Raw genomic sequence first — 24679 nt, 5'->3', positions numbered from 1 at the left:
TTGGCTGCTTGGTCTTAAGCAGGAAGCATTCATCTCAGGGGGAAACAAAATTAAAATAACAATACAATTCTTTTTAAAATCCAATCAGTTGAAACACACGCACTTTTCTGTTCCCTGACAGTCTGGGGATCAGAAAATTCCTGCTACTTACTGGCAAGCTGGTACATATTTTTACCTCCTGTTTGAAGCACCACCAACACCCCGTTTAGCAACTCACAAAGCTGTGCCAAGTCTTTGGCATTTGCATGTACGTTGCATTCCCCTTCCCCTACCTTTTGTTTACTCGTGCCCATTGGATGGTAAGCCCTGCAAAGAAGGAATTATATCATCTCTTTCGCTGTACAGCCTTAAGTCCAGTGGGACCTCAATCAAGATTGGAACCTTTGGACACTACTATAATATAATACAAATATTTTCTACAACTACTATTAATAATCTTTGGGCTAGTGGCTATGTCTGAAGCAACAAACACTGTAGTCCAGGAAATGTCATGGCACATTAATTTTAAGTTATTTATTATAGAGCCTTCTCCTTCTGGCACTGAAATTAAAACTCCTATGTAGGCTTAGGACATTAAGGCCTTGCCTAAATGGAAAAGCCAGTACTATTGAGAGAACTGTGAGAACTGATTCCAATGTAATTTCCCTTGTGTTGGCACGGTATAATAACCTTTTTTGATTTAGCTTTTTAGATGTTTAGTTTAAACAGCTTCCCAAGTAACAACAGCCATTATTATATCTGACTAGATGTGTCCCCACAGGGAATGAACTAGGATAACTAGTAACATTTTACTATGCAGACCAGGCATGGTCTTAGTCTGGTAAAATGCATATGAACTGGTGCTGTGCACTGAACTGATCCTGAGAGGTACTGAGTACCCACAACTCTATTTGGTTTGTATGTCAGGTGCTGGTATGCATTACTTTCCAAGGTCAGCCTCGTGTCCCTGATCCTCAATATATGCAATAAGCCTGAATGCCCAGCTTTCTGAAAATTATTCCCTTTCAAGGAACACCGCCAACATGGGTGCACTGAGAACTTGCAGGATAGAGCTTTCTGTAATGAAGATGTTACACAAAAGACTGATCTTTATTTTCTTCTCTGATCCCTGCTATATAGCCTGGCTGAGATTTACAAAATTATCTTTCTACCACTTGGCAAAAGCTAGTAACCACTAATTCCAGCTACTGCAGTTATATCTAATTGTTTTTCTTATGCTCCCCCTTTTTTCAAATCAAATTGAAATAAACCATAATATATGAAAATAATGTCACAGCAGGTGTCTCCAGATGGTGCTGTTCCAAATTGTTTTTGTAAGGGTCAGTTCTTGATACAGGGTTTGCCCCTGGGAACTGGATATCACTGTGTGCATGTGTATAGAGTCTCTGTGTGTAAATAAAACAAGCTGCACTTAGAATATACCAGACTGTATTGTTCATTTCTCTTCCATAGGGAAGCTGACCTGAAAGGCCCTCCACAGATGCTACTGCCTTGGGAAAGAGGCAAAAATACCTACAAACTCATCACTGGATATCAGTTTGTAACAGGACTGTTTGAACCTCAGTGACCCTCTAACTATTTCTTAGAACAGATTTTCCCAAATATCCAGTTTGGCCACTGAGATGGAAACTCTTTGGAAATCCTTGAAAAACAGCTAGTTGGTGTCCTGCTAGCTCCTGTTTATGTCTTCTGTTCTTTAGGTAGAGCTGATCCTTAAGAGGTGTTCAAATATTTGATCTTACTTTAGAGGCTATAGCTTTAACTCTGCTAAGTTGCCAGGCAACAACAGGCATGTTGCTGCCAAACATTCCTTCCACATGCAGTGGGGTTAGTGGTTCAGCATCCTGGAGCTACCAGTTTGGTTACTGTGAGCCATTTTTCTTTCAAGGATGAAAAGAAGGTGAACCTTGAAAAAGTGCCAGTGGTATAAAGGCAGCAATCGATTTACTTAGCAACTCTGGTCACTGTAATACAAAGGTGCTGTGATGTCTACCTCAGCCTCGCTGCTGAATACTTACATCTGGTTTGAAACGTGTGTCTTCATATGCAAAACTCTTCAAGAGTAACTATTTTAAGAATGGTATATTTCTTGTGTATTAGTAAAAACTTTGGAAACATATGCCCTCAAGAGCATTTTGCTTTGTATTCCCTAGGATACTTTAGGATACAATGCTTTCTTTACCTTACATGCTGAAGCCATTCTGAAGAGAAATCACACGAATGTAAATCAACCTAAAAGGGAATGGGGGACAGTTTTGCAATTTCCTTAGCATGGTAAAAATTAAAAAAAAAACCCAAATTTTTAGCTTGAAAGAAAACCTGAAGATGGTCTTGCCTGTGAAGTATACACCTTATAGTGATGTAAATTATTATTTAGAGAAACTCCCTTACATAAAAGACTACAGAAATTGGGAATTGGGAATGGCTCCTCAATTTGAGGATTTATAGAGAGACAAAGGGTTTACAAAAGTTGCCTACTGCTCCACAATTAAAGCTTGCTTAGTTTTTTTTTTCATTCATGTATGCCTGTGTTTACTGAACCTGGTGATTACTACATGGAATCAGAAGTGGCAAATGAGAAAAAACTTGAAAGAATTTGACATTCAAACTGAAATAGAAGTTGGAATCTGACAGCAAAAGGAGCAATGGAGCTATGTGGAAGGACAAGAGCCACTGTATGTGATCTTCCTGCAGAGTTATAGTTGAAGTAAAAGGACAGTTAGTCATGGAAGTTTTGCAACCTCCACCTACCCTTCTGCTGTCAGGCAACATGGCATAGAACTGGAGGGTATACAAGCAAAAGTTTGAGTGTTACCTAGCAGCTACAGGGGCAGAAGAGAAAAAATGACAATGTCAAAGTGTTTATCTTTTTGCATATTGTGGGGAGCAACCCCAGCTGTTTATAACATCTTTATCATCAAAGGAAGCCAAAATATGTAGGTAAATGTAATACTGTCCAAAAAATGAGGAGCACTACAAGCCAAAAAAAATAAGTGAGACCCTTGAAAGACACTGATTTTTATGTAGAGACAAACAACTGGAGAAAGTATAGATCAGCATGTTATTGAACTAAAAAGACTGAGTAACAACTGTGCTTTTAGGAACTTGACAGAATATCTGATGAGAGAGGATTATTTGCAGCATTACAGACAATACATTACAAAAAAGGCTACTGCATAAGGGAGACTTGCCCCTAGAAAAGACTGTCCAAATGTGGAGGGCAGCCAAAACTATGGAGGCCCAGACTCCAGAGGTGAATACACTAAAATGAGTTGTTCGTGCAATAGACATGAAAGAATGTGGTCAGAAGACACCTCATTGGGTGGAATTTTCCACTGGTAAGAATCCATCTCACAGAGTAGATTTTTCCATTAACAAGAAGAATGCTGAGAGAGAGAGGGCAAAAGGCATAGCATGCAGCAAGCATGGAAAGCAACATGCCTCCAAAAGTCTGTGCATTTGGAAAGATCTTATTTAATGTATCCAGAGGCATCGTTTTGCCAGGTGCTACAGATCCCAAACACAAAACCTCAAGTGCATATAGTTGAGAGCATACCAGAAGATTTTTTGTATTCATAGTAGAATCAAGAAAAATCAATGAGAGGAACTGGATGTAGCCAGTGGAAGTGCAAGAAACCATGGTTTCATTTAAACTGGACACTGAAGTTCACATTAATATTTTACCAGAGTATGAATATAGAAATTTTAAATGGTCACCAAAGATGATTCCAACAAATATCAAAATAACTGTGTATTCAGGGACAAACATACCAGTGAAAGTGAGATGCACTGCTAGCATCCAATATAAAAATAGAGTATACAAACTTCCATTCTTTGTGGTATCTAAGGAGGTGACACCAGTTTTGGGTCTGATTGTTTGTTAGAAGCTGAATCTAGTTAAGTATGTGCTTGCAGTACAAGAAGACACAAGATTCGTGCCTCCTGATGATCCTCTTGGCTTTCACTGCCCAAACCTGGACTTGTTAGGAAGACATCAATTGCTCTAGAACACAAGGAGCGATCATGTCCTTATGGGAAGAAATGTACCTAGGGACACAAATGCAAATACCATCATGAAGACAAAGGAAAGTAGCCTCAGTGCTAATGAGCTTTGTGATATGTGTAGAAGCACAGCTGCCAAAAGTAAAAGTCAATTAGATTCCAGTATAAGGACTAAAGTTTATCAAGACTTGGAGAAAAAGCTTCCCACCAAAAAACAAATCAGAAGCTGGATCTGATACTTTGCTGACGTGAGAAGAATGTGAAACTTCCTGAAAGACTCACAGAGAGTTCTTAAAGGAACTGCAGAAAAGGGGAATAGGAAAGTGAAGATTCCAGCCAGAGTGACATGCGAGTAAGCTTTCCTATGTAGATAAGTATTAACAGAATTTTGTGTTAATTTATTTTTGTAGTTATTGTTAATAGGGAATATGTAGTGATAGAAGTTATAAATTCAGAGACACTTCCTTATTTAGACTACTACAGAAGTTGGAACTGAAGATGGTCCCTCATTTAGGAGAGTGAGTTAAGAGAGAAAAAGGGTCTGCAGAGGTTGCCTGCTGCTCCACAACTAAAGTTTATTGTTAAGTTCTTCTCCTTTTTGTATGCTTGTGTTTGTTGAAACTGGTGATCACTTCAGATCTGAGGTCCTCAGAGTTCTTCATGGAGAGCAATCATGTTTGATAGTTCTATTAATCTCTTTTTGATTCTTAACTTGTTTCGTTTTGCTGCAACCATTCTGTTTTTCCTGCCAGTTAATGTCTATAATCACTGACTAACATTTATTTCACTATTTGGTTAAATTCAAATTATCCTTAATTTCACAGTGCTAATGAGATTTTGTTGCCATTATTTTTATGAGTATTTCCTAGAGGGCTCAACTGGCATCATGGTCTCTTTGTAATAGGTAGGCATAGGCATAGCACAAGACAGGTTCCAACCTCAACAGTCAAGGTTAGCATGTACTGTTGGTGCTGAACTTGGATCAGTGTAATACAATACATGCTTAATGTATCCCAGTTCCTTAAACACCTTTCAGATTCTTATGAGTTCCATCTGCTAATAATATTGTTGCAGGGGACTAAGGTGTATCTGCTCCTTTAAGGGCAGAAGCAGTCTAGCTATAGAGCACTGGGAGCTAGACAGAGTTGCACCACTGAAAGTTGCCTTGGCAGCAGGCTAATGAGGGAATTAGCTGGCACCTGCACCCAGTCAGCTGACCAGAAGGAGGCAGGGACCTGGGCACATATAAGCCACAGGTCTGGGGCTGGCTAGGGTTAGTTCTCTGGCAGGAGCTCTTGCAGGAAAGAACTACTCAGAGACTTTTGACTGCTGCCTGATCTGATGCTTGTAAGACTAATGGGACTCCAGGAGCTCATAAGATACCCAGTGCTAGGAGGCACTCAATACCTGGGGAGAAGTTTGTCTTCTTAAAGAGATAGAGTGTGGCCTTCATTGTTATTATTATGTTATAGCCCAGGGGCTTTTATTTATGTTGTTCTTTGCACCGGTGGACCAGGATAAGGCTAAGGTGAGGTGGAGCCTCATTGGGGCACACTATTCTGTAGAGTGCCAGAGAGGGTGCTGCTAGAGGGATGCAGAGAGTCCAGGACCAGAGGGGTGTAGCAACAGGAGCCATAGAGCCCAGTGACCACAGGAGGCTGAGTTAGGCCAAGACCTTATTAGGGATATAATATTTATATACCACCTGTGAGGCCTGGGGCATGGTAAAGGGAAAGTTTTGGAGCCACGCATCTAGCCCATAAAGCTTAGGGTGTCCTGTGAGGCACCAACTTGGAGCAGAACCCAACAAAGGGTTCAGGAACCCACAGGGTTTAGTAGGGTTCAACAGGACTGTAACCATATAGAAACTTGTGTGTAGCCTCCCTATTTATTATTTATACCAACAAGATGTGGCAAGTGAGAGTAGAATGTGCCCTTAGGGCGAAGCTGGCACAGTCACGGAGCCCTAGGGGCATCACAGCCATCCCTAGGGACACCATGCTGTGACAAATACATTATTTTTAATATTAAATTATCAAAGACCCTAAGAGCCTCAGTCTTGGACCAGGACCCCATCATTGCATATGCTGTACAAATATATAACAAAAAGACAATCCCTTCTCCAAAGGGGATTAACAGACATAACAGACAGAGGACTACAAGGAGATGCTGAGAATCTTGGTCAGCGTAAGAAGCCGTGGTTTCAACCTACCCATTGTCAAGTTTGTTTGGTTTTTTTTTCAGGTGTCCAGGAAAACAAGAGGTTCAAGGATGGATTTGAAGGTAAACAATGAGGTAGTTTTGCAGATACCTTTAGGGAGCTCCTCCTAAGTGAGAGAGGCAAGAGGAGAAAATGCACAGAGGTGCTTATTTGAAAATCTAACATATAGAAGGAGGAAGCTGGTATCATTAACAGAGATCCAGGTTTTCTCCGATTTTAAGAAAATCCCCAATTTTCAGATTTAAAAAAGTAACCCCAAATCCAAATTTTTCCATGACTAAAATGAAACACCACTAATATATAGACCTACATATAGTGATGTTTCATATAAACTGCAGAAAAATATGAATATTGGAGATTTTTTTTATCAGAGAAAACCAGGATCCTTGATCATTAGTCATTTGGAGGTGGGTATTGAGTTCTCTGAATCAGAATAGATCAGCAAGGTAGAGATAGGCTGGGAAAGGCCTTAAAAGTAGCTAGGGTGACACAAAAGAGAAAACAGATCAAGTAGGGGGACACAAAGCAATGGGCTGAGAATACCATCCTTGTAGCACCTTTCCGAATGGATATGAAGATGGATAGAAAGCATATGTAAGGCCAGAGAAAAGGCCATTGAAGATTCTGTCCTTACAAAGACCTATTGGGACAGAACATTTTTAACAGTTTAGCTTCCATCTAGCCAAATACTGGTACATGTAGCACATCTGTGATACACAGTATGGTAGGGAGAAACTAATCTTTAATTCTGCTTTTTTTTCAACTCTCACCTAAACAATGAAAATAGATTGGATAATTTTGTTTTTGTTTTCTAGTAAGTGTTACTTTTTGGTTCTCAGATATCCTGTTTGGGTTCGCAGTAATCCAGATGTATTTATTATGTCAAACAAAATAATCCATTAAAATGATTACAGTTGTTAAAATATTTCTACTCAATAAATTTGGTCAAAATTCCTTTTTTTCAAAAACACAAACCCAAAATGTTAGGCCTAAACTAAGTTGGCAGCACCCTATAACTAAATTGTACATCATTTCAGGTATTCAAAGATCATAAGGCCAGAAAGGACTGTTTTAACCATCTTGATTGACCTCTTTTAAATCTCAGGACACAGAACTTCTCTGAATTAATTCTTGTTTGAACTAGAACATGTGTTTTAGAAAAATTTAGCCTTGCATGCATGAATTTTCACTTAGAACAAGGTTGGGACTATGTGTATGGAGGATATCTCTTCACATAGAAAAAGCAATGGCTTTGCTGGTTTTGCATGTGAAAACCGAGTTTTGTCTGAAATAAGACAAAAACATGGTTATATTTAATGAAAAGGCACCAGTAAGCTTTATGTCAATAAGGAAAGCAAAGAGCAGACGTTTACTTTAAATGAATACCTCCCATTTGATGCCTGAAGTGAAGACTCACTAGTCTGCCAGACAGTTGGTGGAGTCAACCAAGCCAAACACACCACATATTTAAAAGATATACAAATACAACGGATTAGTGGAATTTATAGTTTACCCCTAACCTCCCCTGTGGGGGTCACATTCTCAGAAAAAGGTGACATCACTGTGAAACTTTACCCTGCTTTAAGCTCCAAGCAACATGTCTCCTTATTTAAAGACCAGATTATCCTTCCTTCATTGTTTTGCATTTGATTTTGTTTCTTTTCTCCATTTTGGGGACAGGCAGCTTACTATTTTAAAAAGGTGATGGAGCATGTCAGGATTTAAAGAGTGAAAGGAAAGAGATTGGTTTGGATTTTCTCCCCTTTCTTTGTGTGTCCTAAAGCTCAATATACTTAAAGTGGTGACTGCAGGTACATGGGCAGAAGAAACCTTTTGTGTTCTTATAAACCCCAACTTTCAGTTGGACTATAGAGGTAGTGACAAGACAGGAAATAGTCCTTTAGCCACTTTCCATTTCAATGGGTGGTTATCAACAATATTCCAAGGTTTAAAGATCAGCATTTTAAGTACTGATAAAAAGTTTGAAGAACTTACAAGTATACAAGTACTTATAATGAATATAGATGTATGTGTTATAAAGGAGGACAGAAGGTTGTGTGTAGTTTATATATGAGTTTATAATTTTCTGAATGCTGAATAATTTGTCAAAGTGGCAATAAATTTATGCATTTATGTGTAGAACAAATTGAAGTTCATTTATAGCTTCAATTCTAGGTTCTGGAATTGAATGATCTAGAATTCTGGGTGTTCTAGATAAGTTATTTTAATAGCCCCTAATAAAGCTTCTGAACTTCAATAGCATCAGCAAGCCATTATAATTTTGGAACTTTTTTTGTGTAATGCCACCTTTATCTATAATAATTTACTAAATAAATGGAATAGATTAATGTTCCATGAATCAAGTGTGTATCTCATGTTCATACATTTTAGGAATAAAATCAAATGTGGTACCTTTCCAATATTAAATTGACTATATTTTATATTTCTTGATATGGCAAATACAAAAGGTATAGTAATCTCAAGTGAAAACATTAAAAAAAATGACAAAACAAATGCCTCAGGAAGATACTGACCAATCTGAGGGGAGGTCAGTATGCTGTATGAAAGTGTGAAATTAATAAGAAAAATAGTGTCATTTAAAAAACAATTGAAAGAATGAGATTACTATAGTATGTAACCATTTTGTTCTGTATTCTTATTAGAGGTGGACAAATACTGCAAAAATATTTCATGAAACATATCATATTTGATCATACACTTAACTGGATTTGGTACAGCCACACTTGTACTCCCTTTTGTGTTCATTTCCAGGCATTTTTGTACCTTTGACTATTACTGATACAAAAGTTTGCAAAAAGTAAATTTCAAGGGCATATGCATATGCTCAAGTATTTTAAATGAATATGCATTACTACCCGCATGCCAGAAGTGCTTGTACAATTATCCCTCTAGAGCCAACATCAGGGTTTAAACCAAGCACAATAAGTGCTAAAAGCAAACTCTTCTAGACCTTGAACCACATAAAGAACAACTTATGTGGCAGGTGTATTTGTTTCAGATTTTCTTAAGCTGAGTGAGCCACTAAACAGGACTGTATACTTTCACAGTCCTAGGATGCATTTGACCACAAGCCTGCTGCCATTGGGCGCGTGTAGATGAAACAAAATTTCCCTTTTACACCAACGCAACTGCGTTTGTGTTTGTACAACCTGGGATTCCCCGCCGCTTTAAAGTCCATTTAGCACCTTAAACTAACACTACTCAGAGATGTTTTAATTTGTGTTGCTTTCCAGTTACGCTGCTCCAACCGTGGATTTTGTTCATGCAAATAGCCAGAGACTCCAAAGACTTGTAATTAATCCCCTTCGCCACGAGGGAGTGCTGTGTTCTGGCCTCTAGCCAGGAGGTGCCACTGTGTGTTCTTTTGTACCCTCCTTCACTCCTCCTTCACAGCACACAATTCAGGCAGGTCGGGATGGGTCTGCTCAAACCTATTAGTATTAGTATTATTTTAAAATGGGGGAGAGAAGTAATCCTTTAAGTTTCTACCCCCTCTTAATTATCCAGCGCCCCCCGCCATCTATAGTGTATGTCCTCCCACCCCCATGCATGTACCCTCCTGTCCTCCTGCCCCACCCCCCACATGTACCCTCCACCTACGACCCCTGTGACCCCTGCACCCCACATCATGCGCTGCCACTGCAGTGGCCATAGCTCCCGGTGACAGCTGCAGCATCACCGTTGATTTTAGTGGTTCACAACCACAGCTTCTATTTGCTGATAATCCAGTCAAGAAACAGAAACAATACCATATAACTTACATGACTAATAACAATTAATTAACACAACTCAAATACCAGATAGGAAACACTGGAAGAGAGCTATTAGCAATCAATCACTAGGTTACAACATTACAGTAAGATCTAATAATTGCAAGGTAATTTCAGGATCATGGCTCTTCCATGAATAAAATGACAACCAGCTGATCAGATCAGTCATTCACTGCAAATGATTCACTCAGTTTTAGTTTTTACCAGTGTATATGAAATTATCATTGCTGTATTTGAGACTTATAGGTTAACCACTTCTATGTTGTATTGAGTAAATGGAGATATACTGTACTCCCATGAGAGTTTATGTCCTAATCTGGATGTTGCTTCATGCTTCCTGCAACCTTTGAAGTTAAGAGGACTTGTGTTGTTGACTTCAATGAGCGTGCACCTTTCCTCTGCTAAGGGTTTTTTTTTTAAACTTGGGGAGGGGGAAAAAGAATCCTGTTTTATAAATCACAGCATGATATCTGAAATAGATTTTATATTTACAGATATTCCTTTTTCTTTTCTCATTCAGGCTTTTCAGTGAGTTCAGTACATATCTGCGGATACTCAAGGGTTAAATAATTCTTTTTATATTGCTTATGAACCAGAAAAGCAGCACTTATTTTACCACTTAACGCTCAACAGGAGTGCTGTGGAGATGTCACAAAATGTTCAGTGGTTTAATTTACCCAGTTTTCTGAGTCTTCACTCTTCTATTTTGGGAAGACAGTTTGGGTTACTTTTGCCTGAGTATTCAAGCAACTATCCTCCTCTTTCAGTGTTTTAGAGTGTGGCAAGGAGGGCAAAAAATAAATATAACAAACTATTATTATAAAATTATAAATATATATATATATATCAGCTTCAGCTGGAGGACCAGAGATTTGTTACACTTGTTAAGGTATAAATGAGCTGCCCACTAGCTCATACCTTGTGTGATTACTCCAACCTGTAGAAATAACTGCTACAGGACAAAGTCCCAGCATACTCAAGGACTGCCAAGTTTAGCCTTGTGAATTCATATTTTTTCCTTCTCATTCTCCTCTCCATTTTTCAGTGTACACGAGCATGAAAGAATTTAACTATTTGGCATGTTTAAGTTATGTGTGAGCATGTGGGGTAGGTGTTTGTGTGTGAGTGCATGCCCACATACACAATACAGAGGAGCACTGAGGAGGATATTCTGATGAAGAATAACAGACTAATGAAGAATAGTCTTGTATTCCTCTACACACAGCCTAAATTAGGTGCATGAATGGAATCAGGAGACCCTGGTTTTACTGTTGAATCTGCTGTGGAATCTCTTGACAAGATCACTTATACCCTGTTTGAGTGCCTCAACTTTTAATATAAGTAGGAGTCAGTCGTTGTCATCAACTAATGATTTCCATTGCAGCAGTGGGAGCTCAGCACCTTTGAAATTCTATCACTGGTTTCCCCGCTGGTAAGATGGGATGACATCATAAAACAGGAAACAATACTTACCTCCCTCAATCGGTTGTTATAAGTTTTAATATATTCATTTTAGAAAGGTTCATTGGTGCTATTAGATAAAATAAAAACCTATTATTATTATTATAGTATAAGGCGAATACTGTATTACACATGGATGCCAATTCTCCGGAGGTAGTTGGTAGCTGCCACCAAGGACAGGTGCATTCAGGTGTATCCAGGAAGCACACAGGCACGCTACAGACCTTTGTAAATTGTTTCCTGGACCCATTCCTGCAAGACTTACACAAGTGACGAACTCGTCCGCCTGCCATATTCCCATTGTTTGTCTTTGCAGAACCAGGTTCTGATGCTGACCATATGAGGCATTTGTGTTAATACAGTGGCACTGAGGATATTTTATATGAGTTGTCACATTCTGTGGTTAAATAACATCTTAGCAGTCTGGATTGTCTTCTAGTTCTACCAAAACTATGTAAAGATTCTTTTTTTAACTTCTTCTCAAGAAAGCTTTTATATTTGTCAGGATGAGACCACCTCATTATATATCTCTGTGTTCCAATTGTACTGGCAATATTAACATTTATAATTTTTTGAAGTCATGTTTTGTGCCAATGCCCTTTTATATTTTGAATGCTAATGTCTTCATTGTTACATTTACATTTTAAAAGAATATGGACATTATGCTTACAATAGCTATTACTTACATTCCAAATTTCTGTATATCTACGGCAACTGGCTTTGCTGGATATCTCTGTTTTAAAGACTGTCTATTCTCTTTCTAATTCTGCTAAAAACATAATTCATTTTACTTCCAAACTTTGGTAGACATGCGTTGTATAACAACTCATGCTTTACTATCACTTGCAAGTTTGTTGGCTCATTAATACAGTACTTATAGTGAAGGTGCACTACATATTGATCTAATTAAATGTTTTTGATTCAGGACAACAATAATAATAGGATTAATTATTGTAATTTGTGCAGCAGAAGCATATACATAAATAGGTAATTTTTCCCCCAATATTGCCAGTAGAAAATGAATTTCAGACATTAGGACCTGAGAGACCAGAAAGCTACAGCTGCTGAGTTAGTGTCCCTCCCATAGTTCTGGCCAGCAGCTCTGACATCCCTGCACAAAGTAATCACAGATCACAGCATTTAATCACTGAAAACAAGCACTCCAGAGGACAGCAGTGTCAATATCCCACTCTCTCATTATCTGTTTGGATTGCACATCCACACTGTCAGATAAACAGAGTGGAAAATTAAGATTAAAAATATGGTAATTTCATTTCAGGCAGCAGGCACCACTCACTGCCCCTATTATGCTATTGATTACCTCTGAATTCAATTTTTCTTTCAATGCAAACTTTAATCTGTTTGCTACCCAGCAATTCAACTCCCCAAGGGCTATTTGAGAGTAAGTAACCATTTAATCTGATGCTAACTGAAAAATCACCGTCCTTAATGAATTGTGTAAATCATTCAGCTCTAAAGCACCTTTGACTTCTATTTCATTTTTTATTTTCTACTCAATATAGGAAGGGATCGGCGTGTGAATAATTACAAAGTAGCAAGTATTTTTAAATAGAGCAAATATGATAAAAACCCTATTATAGTGGGGCATGTGTAATGAACAGTACTTTTTAATTTCAAAATAGCTATTCATTAAAAAAGAATGGAAGATTAAAAAGAGAGGCTCAAAGCTCAAGGTAAAAGTTGATAGACATTGTAATTACATGGTTAATTTCAAAGATTTATATGCTGTTATGATTTAAAAGGAATTTTTATGACCTGACATTTTCATTTGAGAAGATTTTTTATTTAAAATTAATCTTCTAGCTCCTATTCTTAATTATTTCTTGGCAAGCGATAAATGGGAATACAAAAAATGCCCTATATCAAATTTTAAGCAGAATAAATGCATGTGAATTTTTGAACAGCAATAAAGTGGCCCTACTTACCCTATTCGAATCACTTTGCACTGAAATTCCAGGCTAAAATAAATTCTTTGTATATGGAAATTATTGGCACTTTTAAGAATGCATCAAGGATACTGATCCATGTCATTATTTTTAATTTTTTATTTATCTGTTTGGCCATGGTATTCAACTTGAATTGCAGTTCAAGTTTGTGATCCAGCAGGGACTTTCTCTTCTTAAACGTTGACAGATTTTCTTCCCATTACAACAGGGCTTGCCAAGGAAGGACAACTAGGCTTAGCTTAGCTTTCTAAACTTTGACAGTAGAAAGGGAAGTCAAGAAGTGACTCACTCTAGAAAAATGCTCAGGTGGTTGTTTACAATTAGGATTTCAAAAGCTGCTTCCTGAAATCACTAAAGAGAGGCAGCTTTGCCTGAGGGATCCTGTCCTGTTACGATACAATGACATGCACGCACACACATACAAGGAGGTGTAGTTGTGTTTTGTTTTTCTCAAAGAGGGTGAGAGAGGCCGAGATCTGTTATTTAGCCAACTCCTTTTAGACTTCTTCACTTCAGACTTATGACATCGCCTTTTATCATGAATGAGCTGAACAAAGAGTAAGCCTGTTATTAAAGCAGGCCAGGACCTCTCTAATTATCATTTAATAGGCACTTGGAGAGCGCACACCACCAGCCTGAGCCTCCTCCACCTCTTTCTCCTGAGTCTACACAAGACTTGGAAGACTTTCTCCCTTGCTGCAGGAGCGGCAGCGGCAGCCAGGTGGTGCTTACTCAGCACGCTGGATGAGAGGCAGGAGGCACTCATTAGTGACAGTGGGCAGCACAAAACAGCAGGTTAGTAGTTACGCCTCTCACTAACGTGTTGCGTCTTTTTGGAAACTCATTAACAGTCCACAATACGTCTTCTGAACCCCATGCCCTTTTGAAAAGTTAGGACAAAACCACTATGATCTGGTGACAGGCTTTTCTGCACCATAACCAGGATCCCTGATGATTTTCTCCGATAAAAAAAAAAAAAAATCTCCAATTTTCAGATTAAAGAAAGTAACCCACAATTGATTAAAATGAAACGCCACTATCTATGTCTATGTCTTAGTGGCGTTTCATTTTAATCATGAAAAAAACTGGATTTGGGGTTACTTTTTTAAATCTGAAACTTGGGGATTTTTTTTTTTAATCAGAGAAAACCAGGGTCCCTGGTAATCATCACCAGCCTTCTACTGTCTTCAACTGGAGTTGAACTGAAATCAATGGAGCTTCACCAGTTTACAGCAGCTAGGAATCTGGGCCTCAGGTTTTCAACACATCGATTCTCTTTGCAGCATCAGTATTTTCTCTGTTTCATGAAGAGAAGCAGCAGATCAGACATCCTCCTCCTCCAGCCTACGTATGTAACACTATGTATAAGCACAGCAGGTTGGATTGCAACCAGTCTTGGGTATGCACAGAAGAAAGGAAGACATGGCTGCAAGAAACTTCTTCCTTGTTCTTTTGTGCAGGGCCCTACCACATCTAACCTATTCAAGAGCACATGTGTTGTTCTCTATACTCAGGCTGCCAAAGCCAGCTGAGCACAGGGTTAAGAGAACATGTTGCATCTATTGCAGAAATAGCAGAAGACCTCAAGAAGAATTTTGTCTCTAGCAGGCATGCTGTGTCTGTAAAAGCCAGATCTAACCATGAAATATCAAGCACATGATATGTAAAACACATTACCAGGTCAGTACATACAGTCTGTGTGCATGCACATCTTAATGTATGCCCATACACACTATATACTCATACACATGTGCATACTTGTGTATGACATGGGGGGCAGGGGGGAAGTGATAAGCACACGAGAAATGACAGAGCCCTGTGACAAACTGGATTTTCATGCCCTTTAGATATGTTCACCTGTATTCTCTACCTCTCTTCTTCCTCTGCAGTAAGTTACTTCTAAGATTCCTAACCTCTGAGAAATGTCAAACAGCTGCTATTTTTTAAAAATCCTACTAGATAAATGTTTCTTTTGTTCCTACTATGGTCCTAATTCTGCAGATATATATACTTGGAAATAACTCAGTAGACACAACTAGTCTTACAACAAGTTCACTGAGACTGACTCAACACTCAGTGGCACTCCTTTTGACCTCAGTGGCCATTCAGTCAGAAACAATGCGACTCGGGTTCCTCAAAGGCTTACAAATTTTTAGGGTTGAGGGTTAATATGGAATCACTCTCACCTCTCCAAATTACTCTGGTCCAAGGTCCAAGATAGAGCAGGCCCAGGGCCAGTGACAGCCTTAAAGTTTGCTGTTGCACAAATGCTTACGATTAGAAATGGTAGCTTCACAGACATGAAGAAGAGATCTGACTCCCACAAATTACACAAGTTCCTTGGAAAATCCTGAAATTTTTACACCATAAAATTGTGACTGTATGATTCACAGAAAAAAAAATCACTTAATTTTAGTGTTTTTTACTGTGATGAGTTATACTCCTCTATTTTGCTTCAGATACTGTATAGAGCCAAATTCAGTGAGACTCTTCACAGGAATAAAATTATTCAAGGGTGCAAATATTTATAGGCCTCCAGGTCAATTGTGATGCTGCTGTTGCATACACTTCAGCTGCCTGGGGCACCCAGCTGCCTGGTTATGCCTTTCTTCACTGGCATTTGTTTGGGATGATATGTATAACCTGTGGGTTGTGACCCAAGTGGATAATTATACCACACCACACCACACCATCATGTGTTTTGCATTCTTCCTTTGTGCACATGTACATGCATTTTAATAATATCTAGCACTTCAATAATATTTTATAATGAACTGATCACAAAGCACTTTAAAACATAGGCAAATAGTTCAATTTATAATATATATATCCTGCAGTTACATGAGAACTGAATTGAATTAATGAATTCACATTTGAATCAAGTTTATTGAATACGGCTTTTTCACTCATCTAGCATAGAATCTATGTTAACATGACCACTAAAGATGCATAGTTTGGACACACCAAAAACCCAGATCATTAAAACTCAAGAGACTGTAAGAAAAAATTAAGCGCTTAAAAGATTTAGATGGCTATTTAGAAGTCCCATTTTCCAACACCACTTAAACACTCAAGAGCTTAACTTTCATTGGAAGTCAATAGGACTTTGGTTCCTAAGCCACTTCTGAAAATAGGACTTAGACTTCCAAAAACCTAGATGATTTAATATTATATATATCAATATATATATGCTATATATATATATATATATATAGCAAATATATATATATATATATAGCAAATATATATATTGATATATATATTCATTCAATCTGAAAAACTAGATTTATCCCAAATAAAATTCTGTCCCTTTGCTCACACTATTCTCATAAACAAACACTATAAAATACATGAACTTAGTACAATTGTAGAAAGCCATATACATACACAAGCAGATACATAAAAATACAGACTTCATATGAGACAGATATATACATATCTAATACATATGCACATGCACACATTAAAGATATCATATGCTGTAAATATACATATATAGATATCTATTTACTATCATACCTGACATGGAGGTGGTTGAACACACATTAAATATACACATTAATGTATTATGCAGTTTAATGTATAGCCCATACATGTATAAGCTAGAAGAAATTTTGTGAATGGAAAATGAAGCTTATCACTTCAAAGTGTTTAACATTATATGTTATCTTGAAAGAAGCCCCACTGCGGGGGGAAGTTTAGGGTTTTAATCAGCTTTGGCAAATCCACAAGGAGACCTGTTTTGCTAGTAGAGGGAAACACGTTGCTGAACAGCCCCTGCAAGTTATTTCTTCTTCTCTGGATTGTGTGTGTGGTAAACGGTGCTTTTGAAAAGCAGATGCTTCTTCCAGCGGGGTTTGTTTCTTTGTCGCTTGGATTTCATGCCTCCTTCATCACCCCTTTGCTTACCTGTCCTGCTGCTGCTGCTACTTTTCTGAGTGTCCAGAAATATGATTAGATTTATGCTTTCCGTGTATATCTAATCACCATCTGATTTAGCAAAGTAGCAAAGCTTGTCTAGGAAAGAAGCAGCGAGATCCTCTGAGCAAAGCCTTTAGCAAACTGTGATCACTCCGCAGCAGCAACAGCAGCAGCAGCAGCTTGCAGTTTTGCATTTTTTTTTTTCTGTGCTCCCCCCATAGTATTATCTGGCTGGCAAATTTGTCATAAAACTAGATATAACTAAGGCTACTGAATGCCATAAATCCACTCAGTCTCCACCCCTTCCCCCATACAAAATATTGATTTTCACAACATTCTTTTGCAGTAACTTTTAGCAACTTAAACAAAATGCATGTTCCTAACAAAAATTCAGGACAAGTTATTCTGCATGTTGTTTAAGTTTTGATCACACGAGTGTGATGACAGTAGGCACACAGTGACAGCTGTGTGTGCATTTCAGCATGGCAACCACACATACAACCTCTGTATACACGGTCCTTGCACAGATTTTGAGGCTAGCTGAAAATGCGTCCCTTCCACACTGAAAATCCATTAAATGAATTTCCTTCCTTAAATTATTCCTTGTTCCTATGTATTGCACATTATATAGTATAAAATATTTTTGTACTATATGCTCCTCTTATATCAGCAGGTTCAGAGATCCCCCACTAATAATAAGAGGTATATGAAAACTCTCATCTTAGTGTAAATCATATTTATATAAACTGCAAAGAGGCAACCTTTTTCACCGAAAATCTGCATACTGTAATTTTTTTGTTAGCTTGGGAAAGCTACTCTGTTTTCTACCTTGTTCGTGTCTTATTTCAGTTTATCAGACTATCTCTATAACATGGAGTATGGCATGTGCATATGTGTACCGGTACATGTGTGCACATAGATTTTACATATGTTTCAAAATCTTATGGAAGCTTAAGGATAGTACTTAACCCAGGACAGGGTGCTGGTCATTTTTTCTGGTCTATGGTGGATGAAAGAAATTTACATATTTAGTGAAAAATGTTTAATGAATGTTATTTACCTTATTGGCTGTGATAACTGTCTTGGAGCTGTTATGAGCCATCATGTCAATGAGCTCTGAGGGACTTTTAAACCCACAAATTGCTCAGATGCCATATATATGCACTGAAGGGGATTATGCTCAGCTCAATGCATGGAGCTAGCTTAAGTCACACAAATCTAAGTTTGGAGTGTACCTCTTAGCTGATCTTTACCCTGAGAAATCTATAGGAGTGGGGAGGATTCCTCAACAAATAAAAGGGCATATCTGCATAAGTGCACTTCTAAACGAAAAAGAAAGGTGGGATAATTTTCATTTCTCTCAAAATTTTCTGGAAATTGTTTGTAGACATCATCATCTAAGAGCTGGGACATGTTCAATTATAGGAGATCACAGAAAAAAGAAAAAAAATGACACTTTCTAATAATTTAAAAATCCCTGAATGGACTTCTACAACATTTAATTACAAATATATAATTTGTGGGCAGGGGCTTTGTAGTTTGAGTTTTAATAGAATAAACATCTTTTATAGCTATTATAGATCTCTGAAAAATTCATTCGAAATGGACACTTTTATAAACCGTTACCTGTAATACAATGAACATCACTCTTAACAAATACAAAAACTATACTGAAATGTCTTTATGCAGATGTAAAACCAGTGTATCATCTCAGTCAGATTCCAGCCCTCTGTTCTGTACTTATCCCATCCACTTGTCAAAGCCTCAGTGTAAGGGTTGATCCTACCATATGTATTACACAATTTCAGCCATCAGCTATTAATATGATCATAATTTTTTTCTTGCAACAGGAGTGTCATGCTCTTAAATAGAGCAAAAATAATCATATCTATCTAGAAATATTTATAAGCTGGTGTTCTCCCATCCTCTTTTTAAAAATCTTTGTCATACAATGACATCAAATAGAAATCATCATACTTTCCACAATTATCCAAGCCCTGAAGGCTGGAAATAGAGGAAAAACAAAGTTTGATAATATCATATCAAAATCTGTTATTGGGGTGAGTTGGCTTCATTTCAATTTAAAATGAGTTTCACAGTTCCGTGGTGAAAAAAGTTCTGTCTCATGGAAAACATGGATGTAAGGATTAGGAAGGTTAGAAATGTATGAATGGTAATGGCTGTCTCCATAATGGTAAGGAAGAGTGTTGGGAAATGATGGCAAAGGAAAAAATTGCGTAGTGGAGATTTCTATAAGTAAGACCTAAAGAGGCAGGCAAAGATTGACACCACCCAGAATCCAGAGAGAAGGCTGGAAAATTTACCAGTGCTCTTTCTAGGAAGAAGCACAAAAGGACTGTGATCTCCATAGCCTCTAGAGTAGCAATCCTCAACCCGGGTACAGCTCTCATATCATAAGACCAATGGAACGCTGAGTTAAACTGAAAACAGCACATTTAAGCTGCTATAAAGAAATAGTTTATTACAAAAGGCATGATTAACCTATTGATTCATTGTCACAGATACCACTGAGGCCAAGATATTATGATTCAAAAAGGACTGGCTGCTTATATAATGAGGCCATCCATCAATGTTACATTAAATGGGATAAAACTTGTGTGATAATGTCCACCAGTTAGGGACTAGAGAAGAAACTTTTTGCAATTCTCCATGATGGAGCTTTTACATCTTCCTCTGAAACATCCAATAGTGGCTATTGTTGGTGGCTGGATACTGGATGCCTCATGAAGGATCCAGTGTGGCTGTTCCTATGAACGTTTTCTTTACTACAAGGCAAATTCTAAACATCATTGCTTAATACATGTTTTATTATAGCCCTTCCTACTCAGCTCCTTTGGCATAGTTGCCCAATTTGGGTGATGGATGAAGAGTGCCTCCCATCTCAGCCTAGCCACTGGTTCAGGCACTCTCCTGGAAGGAGAGAGATTTAGATTTGCACTTCCTCAGGGTGAGGAGAGCACTGAGCTATGTCTCTAACTTCCTGGAAGCATGCTTTTCTAACCATTAGGATATTATTTAAAATGTGGGTTCTCCTGCCACCTGATTCTGTGAATGTGTAAGATGTGCTCTGAGAACAGCTACCAAATTAGTCCCTTTGACTGGCTAAGAAGAAAAACCCTTAGTTCTGGATCTCAATTGAGCTTGAGTTGGTGGAGACCTCTAGGCACCTAGTTAAGTAAAGTGGATGAAGTTAAGTTCATGAAGTGGTGTTAATGCTGATTTGAACCTTTGATGCCTTAATTCCACTTAAGTTTTCCTTCAGTCACTTTTTCCCAAAAACCACAAAGGGACTTGGGCAAATAAAGATCTCTCTGAATACTAAGGTCTAACATTTAGGTGCAAATCTGTTAATGTCTTGATAACACCAAGATGCTCTGGTTCAGGGGTGGGGAAAATGGTGGACCAGGCCAGTGGCAAGACTCCATCTCCCAGCAGCCCCTGCCTGCCTCGCTGTGGCTGATTTCCATAGAGACTACCCAGGAGCAGCTGGCCATGACAGCACAGTGCCAAGTTTTCCATGAACACCAACCTAAGCAGTGCTGGCAGGGCACACAGCTGGGGGAGGAGCTGCTCTAGGGCCAGGATCTTGCAGCAGTGACAGCACAAGCCAGAGCTGGGGCAGACCTGCAGTCCACTGCCTGCACACCCTGGGTAGGGGCATGCAGGCAGTGGATCACAGCTCTGCCCCAGCTCTGGACCATGCTGCCACTACTGTAAAATCCCAGGCCTAGCCCTGGTCCCGGTATAGCTCCCCACCCAGCCACACACACTGTCTGTGCCACTTGGGCTGTTGTACATGGAAACCCTGATTTCAAGCAGTCACAGCCCCACCACTCCAACGGTCACCATGCAAATCAGCTGCAGCAAGGTGGGCAGGGGTTGCTGGGAAATGGAGTCTGCTCCTGCTCAATTCATGCAGGAGCTCCAGCAAGATTCTCCAACAAGGTGTTCTGCTCATCTGACCCTCAGGGCCCAGTCCGCTAGGGGCTATCAGAGCATATGCAACCTGCACAAAAGATAATAGGGCCGGGGTGGGCAATTATTTCAAGCAGAGGGCCGCTTACTAAGTTTTGGCAAGCCATTGAGGGCCGCATGACAGGCAGCCAGGGGCAGATAAATATTAATTTTCTAAATATGTAAGGGCCCCACGAGCCAGATAGAATGGCCTGGCAGGTTGCATGCGGCCCACGGGCCACATTTTGCCCACCCCTGCAATAGGGGATACCACTTACTGCACGTCTATCCCCGGCTTACCAGCTAGGTAGATCATCCTTCTCTACAGTGGTATACCCTGGTTTGAATCCCAAGTCTGTCAATTTAGATCAAACCCTAGAAAAAATCCTAACCATGAGGCTCTTGGGCATTCTGAAGATGGTCTGCCTGTTGACGCTTATCTACTTTGCATAAATAATATACATCGGGCTGGAGAGAGAATGGCTCTGTAGAGGCTAAGAAACTTACCTCAGAAGTTTGAAAGTCAGGTTGCAAGTCCCTGTTCTAATTAAGAGTCAATTATTTATGCAAAGTGCAATAAATCCAAGAGAAGAACTTAAGAAAGTCTCCATACAGAGTATCCAAAAGCCTGGTGACTGGGGAATCCTTTGGGAGTATAAGTCACTGCTCCAAATGAGTGGGGTAAGGATTTAAAGACAGGTCTCCTATCTGAGCATTTATCTGAGCTATTTGGCATTGGGGGTTGTGTGTGTATGTGCTTGCATATCCCCACCACCACCACTCCAGAAGAAAATTCCACCAATGAACAGGTTTCCCTCGCTTTATTCAGGTTCCGTATGTATTAATATGCTCTTATGTGATGACCGTTTCTATACTAAAAATGTATTATATGCAAGGTAAATTCACTCTTATGCAATTGGTGTGGTAGAAGCCTGCAGTCAGCTGCTTTGTGCAGTGCATTGTGGGAGTGACGTGCACCAAAATATAGTCTCCTGTGTGCATCTGTGCTCCTCGCTCATTGTCTGCAACACATGTTTCTGTAGTTGCCATTCCCATTATGATAGTGCCCTGTATTGTGTGTACTGTCGGCTGTTGGAGAGTACTAAAATTGTCTTGTAAAAGTGGTAGAAATGGGTCTGGGGGTCAGTACAGTTGAGGTCTTGGAATATATCCCTATTGGTTACATTTTAAAGTGGGTTCCCTTTATGTAAATTCAAGTTATGCACCATTTTCCAGGAACACATGTACTGCATAAAGCAAGGAAACCTGTACCCAGAGCAGAGATAGGTATCCACCTTTGAGGACAGGTGCTTAAGGCCTTGCCCCTCTCCTCAGTATGCCTTATTTGGAGTACCTTTGGTAGCTCCAAACTCATTGTGCTGGTTTCTGTGAAGCTTATTGTCAGTCACTGAACTCTCCTCACACTTTGTATCAGGAGTTTGGTGTCCAGTGGGTGTCTGGGTCCCTCTGTGGATCAAGCCCAAGTTACAGACTTACAACAATATATCAATCACCAGGAAAATACATTAAAAACCTAACAAGTTAGTTAGCTGAAGATCCTTACCTAGAATCTTCACACTAATAGATTTTTTTTCACCACATTAAAGTATGCCAATCTTAAATAGACCCTCAGAAAATAAAGAATTGTAGATCTAGGAAGTGACCTCAAGGTTCATTTAATCCAGTCCCTGCAGGATTTACTATTCCTCAATTATCTCCAAGAGATGCCTATCCAGCCTCTTCCTAAAAACCTCTAGCAAAGACAATTCTACAACTTCCCTAGGCTGTTTGTTTTATTGTCTTAGTGTTCTTACAGTTAGCAACTTTTCTCTGAGATTTGATCTAAATTTGCAATGCTATCATTTAAAGCCCTGGCCCCATCTCCTGCTCTCTGTAGCAAGGGAGAACAATGTTCTCCATTTTCTTTATGGTAATCTTTCAAATATTTTAAATCAAATGACTGGAAAATCAGAAGAGGCAAAGCACAGTGCAGAACCAGAAAGAAATTACTAAGTGACCATTGTAATAGAGTAGAATTTGAAATGGAGAGAGACACATCCTATATAAATAAGCCAAACAGGGTGCAAATCTAAGAAATACTTTTCTAAACAGAAATTAAAAATAAAAGGCTTACCTATAACAAAAATGTTGAGAAATTTTTTTTGTAAACACAGGAGGATAGAAAAAAATGGCTTACCATCATGCTACTGAGGAATCTGCCATTGGATCAGAAAAACACCGCCACAATGATACATGAACTCCAAGTGTTACAACTCTACTAGAGTCTATTCAGGACATATGTTTGATATATTGTATTTACCTATGACAGACCTGAGAGTTAAGATCTCTTTTTTATGTATGATGTTAGCAAAACTTGTATAGCTTGTCATGTCACTGAAGAATTTTTTATTACAATGAAATGTGTCTACATGGGGTGAGCCAGAGATTTTATGACTAGCTGCTATAGAGGGAAAATGGCCAGTCCAGAATTTTCAAGAGCAGTTCAAAGACTGAACTAGAAGTTACCGATTCAGGAGACATACAAAAAGCAGACTGAGATTGTACTTACTGTATTTACTAAACAATAACATTCGGACTAAAAGTTAGCCTCTTCAAGTTGAGGAAATTATCAGCCTTGCAGTATCTAGCAGCAATCAAGATATAATAGACAATTTCAAACAACACATTCAACACAAACAGTGGGTTTTAGTCAATTACAGATAGAAGCAGATTCACTGACTAGGTTAAATATGTAATCTGTTTTCTCCCTTTAAATTATGGGCCAGATTGTGTTTTGATGAAAAGTAATGTCTCTGTTGAAGTAAATAGAAGTGTAACTATTTAACTGGGGGGGGGGGGGGGGGAGAGATGTAACACTACATTATAAAAAATATATCCTCTTTGATAGCACTTAGCAATTAAAAATGCCTAATGATTTGCCTTGTCTGCCTATGTCCTTAGACCAATCTGGCTACAGCCAACAACTCTATATACAGTAAAAGCTCCGTTAACCAGCACCTTACAAGCCAGCATGTTCTGTTAACCAGCATGAAAGATTGTAAGGTAAAGTGAAACTGGAAGTGCCCACCATGGCACTTCCGGTTTTGCCGAGCCCCCAGAGCCCGGGGCAAAGCAGCCTGTGCTGCTGAGCCCCCATGGCCCAGGTCATAGCAGGCTGCATGGGTCCCAACTCCCTGTCCCTCAGGGCCCACTGGAGGGGCAGCAATATGGCAGGAGGGGCAGTGATGCTGTGGGAGGGGTGGCGATACCCCGGATGTAGCAGGAGAAGCAGTGGCCCGAACAGCCAAACACGTCTGTTTGGGTCTCTCAAATAACCGGCA

The 24679-nt window shown here is 39.1% G+C and overlaps 1 long non-coding RNA gene across 3 annotated transcripts in view; it reads right to left on the bottom strand.

Moving 5' to 3' along the window:
• The window catches only part of LOC132247784 (uncharacterized), a 186690-nt gene extending 163081 nt beyond the window's left edge, over positions 1-23609 (bottom strand). For all 3 annotated transcript variants that reach the window (XR_009459219.1, XR_009459217.1, XR_009459218.1), the window contains exon 1: positions 23536-23609. This is a non-coding gene — a long non-coding RNA (uncharacterized LOC132247784). The remainder of the gene's footprint in view (positions 1-23535) is intronic.
• Positions 23610-24679: the final 1070 nt, after the last annotated feature.

The sequence above is a fragment of the Alligator mississippiensis genome, chromosome 1 (assembly GCF_030867095.1).
Source record: "Alligator mississippiensis isolate rAllMis1 chromosome 1, rAllMis1, whole genome shotgun sequence".
In the NCBI taxonomy this organism is placed as follows: Eukaryota; Metazoa; Chordata; order Crocodylia; family Alligatoridae; genus Alligator; species Alligator mississippiensis.
This window is presented reverse-complemented; position numbering and strand designations above follow the sequence as displayed.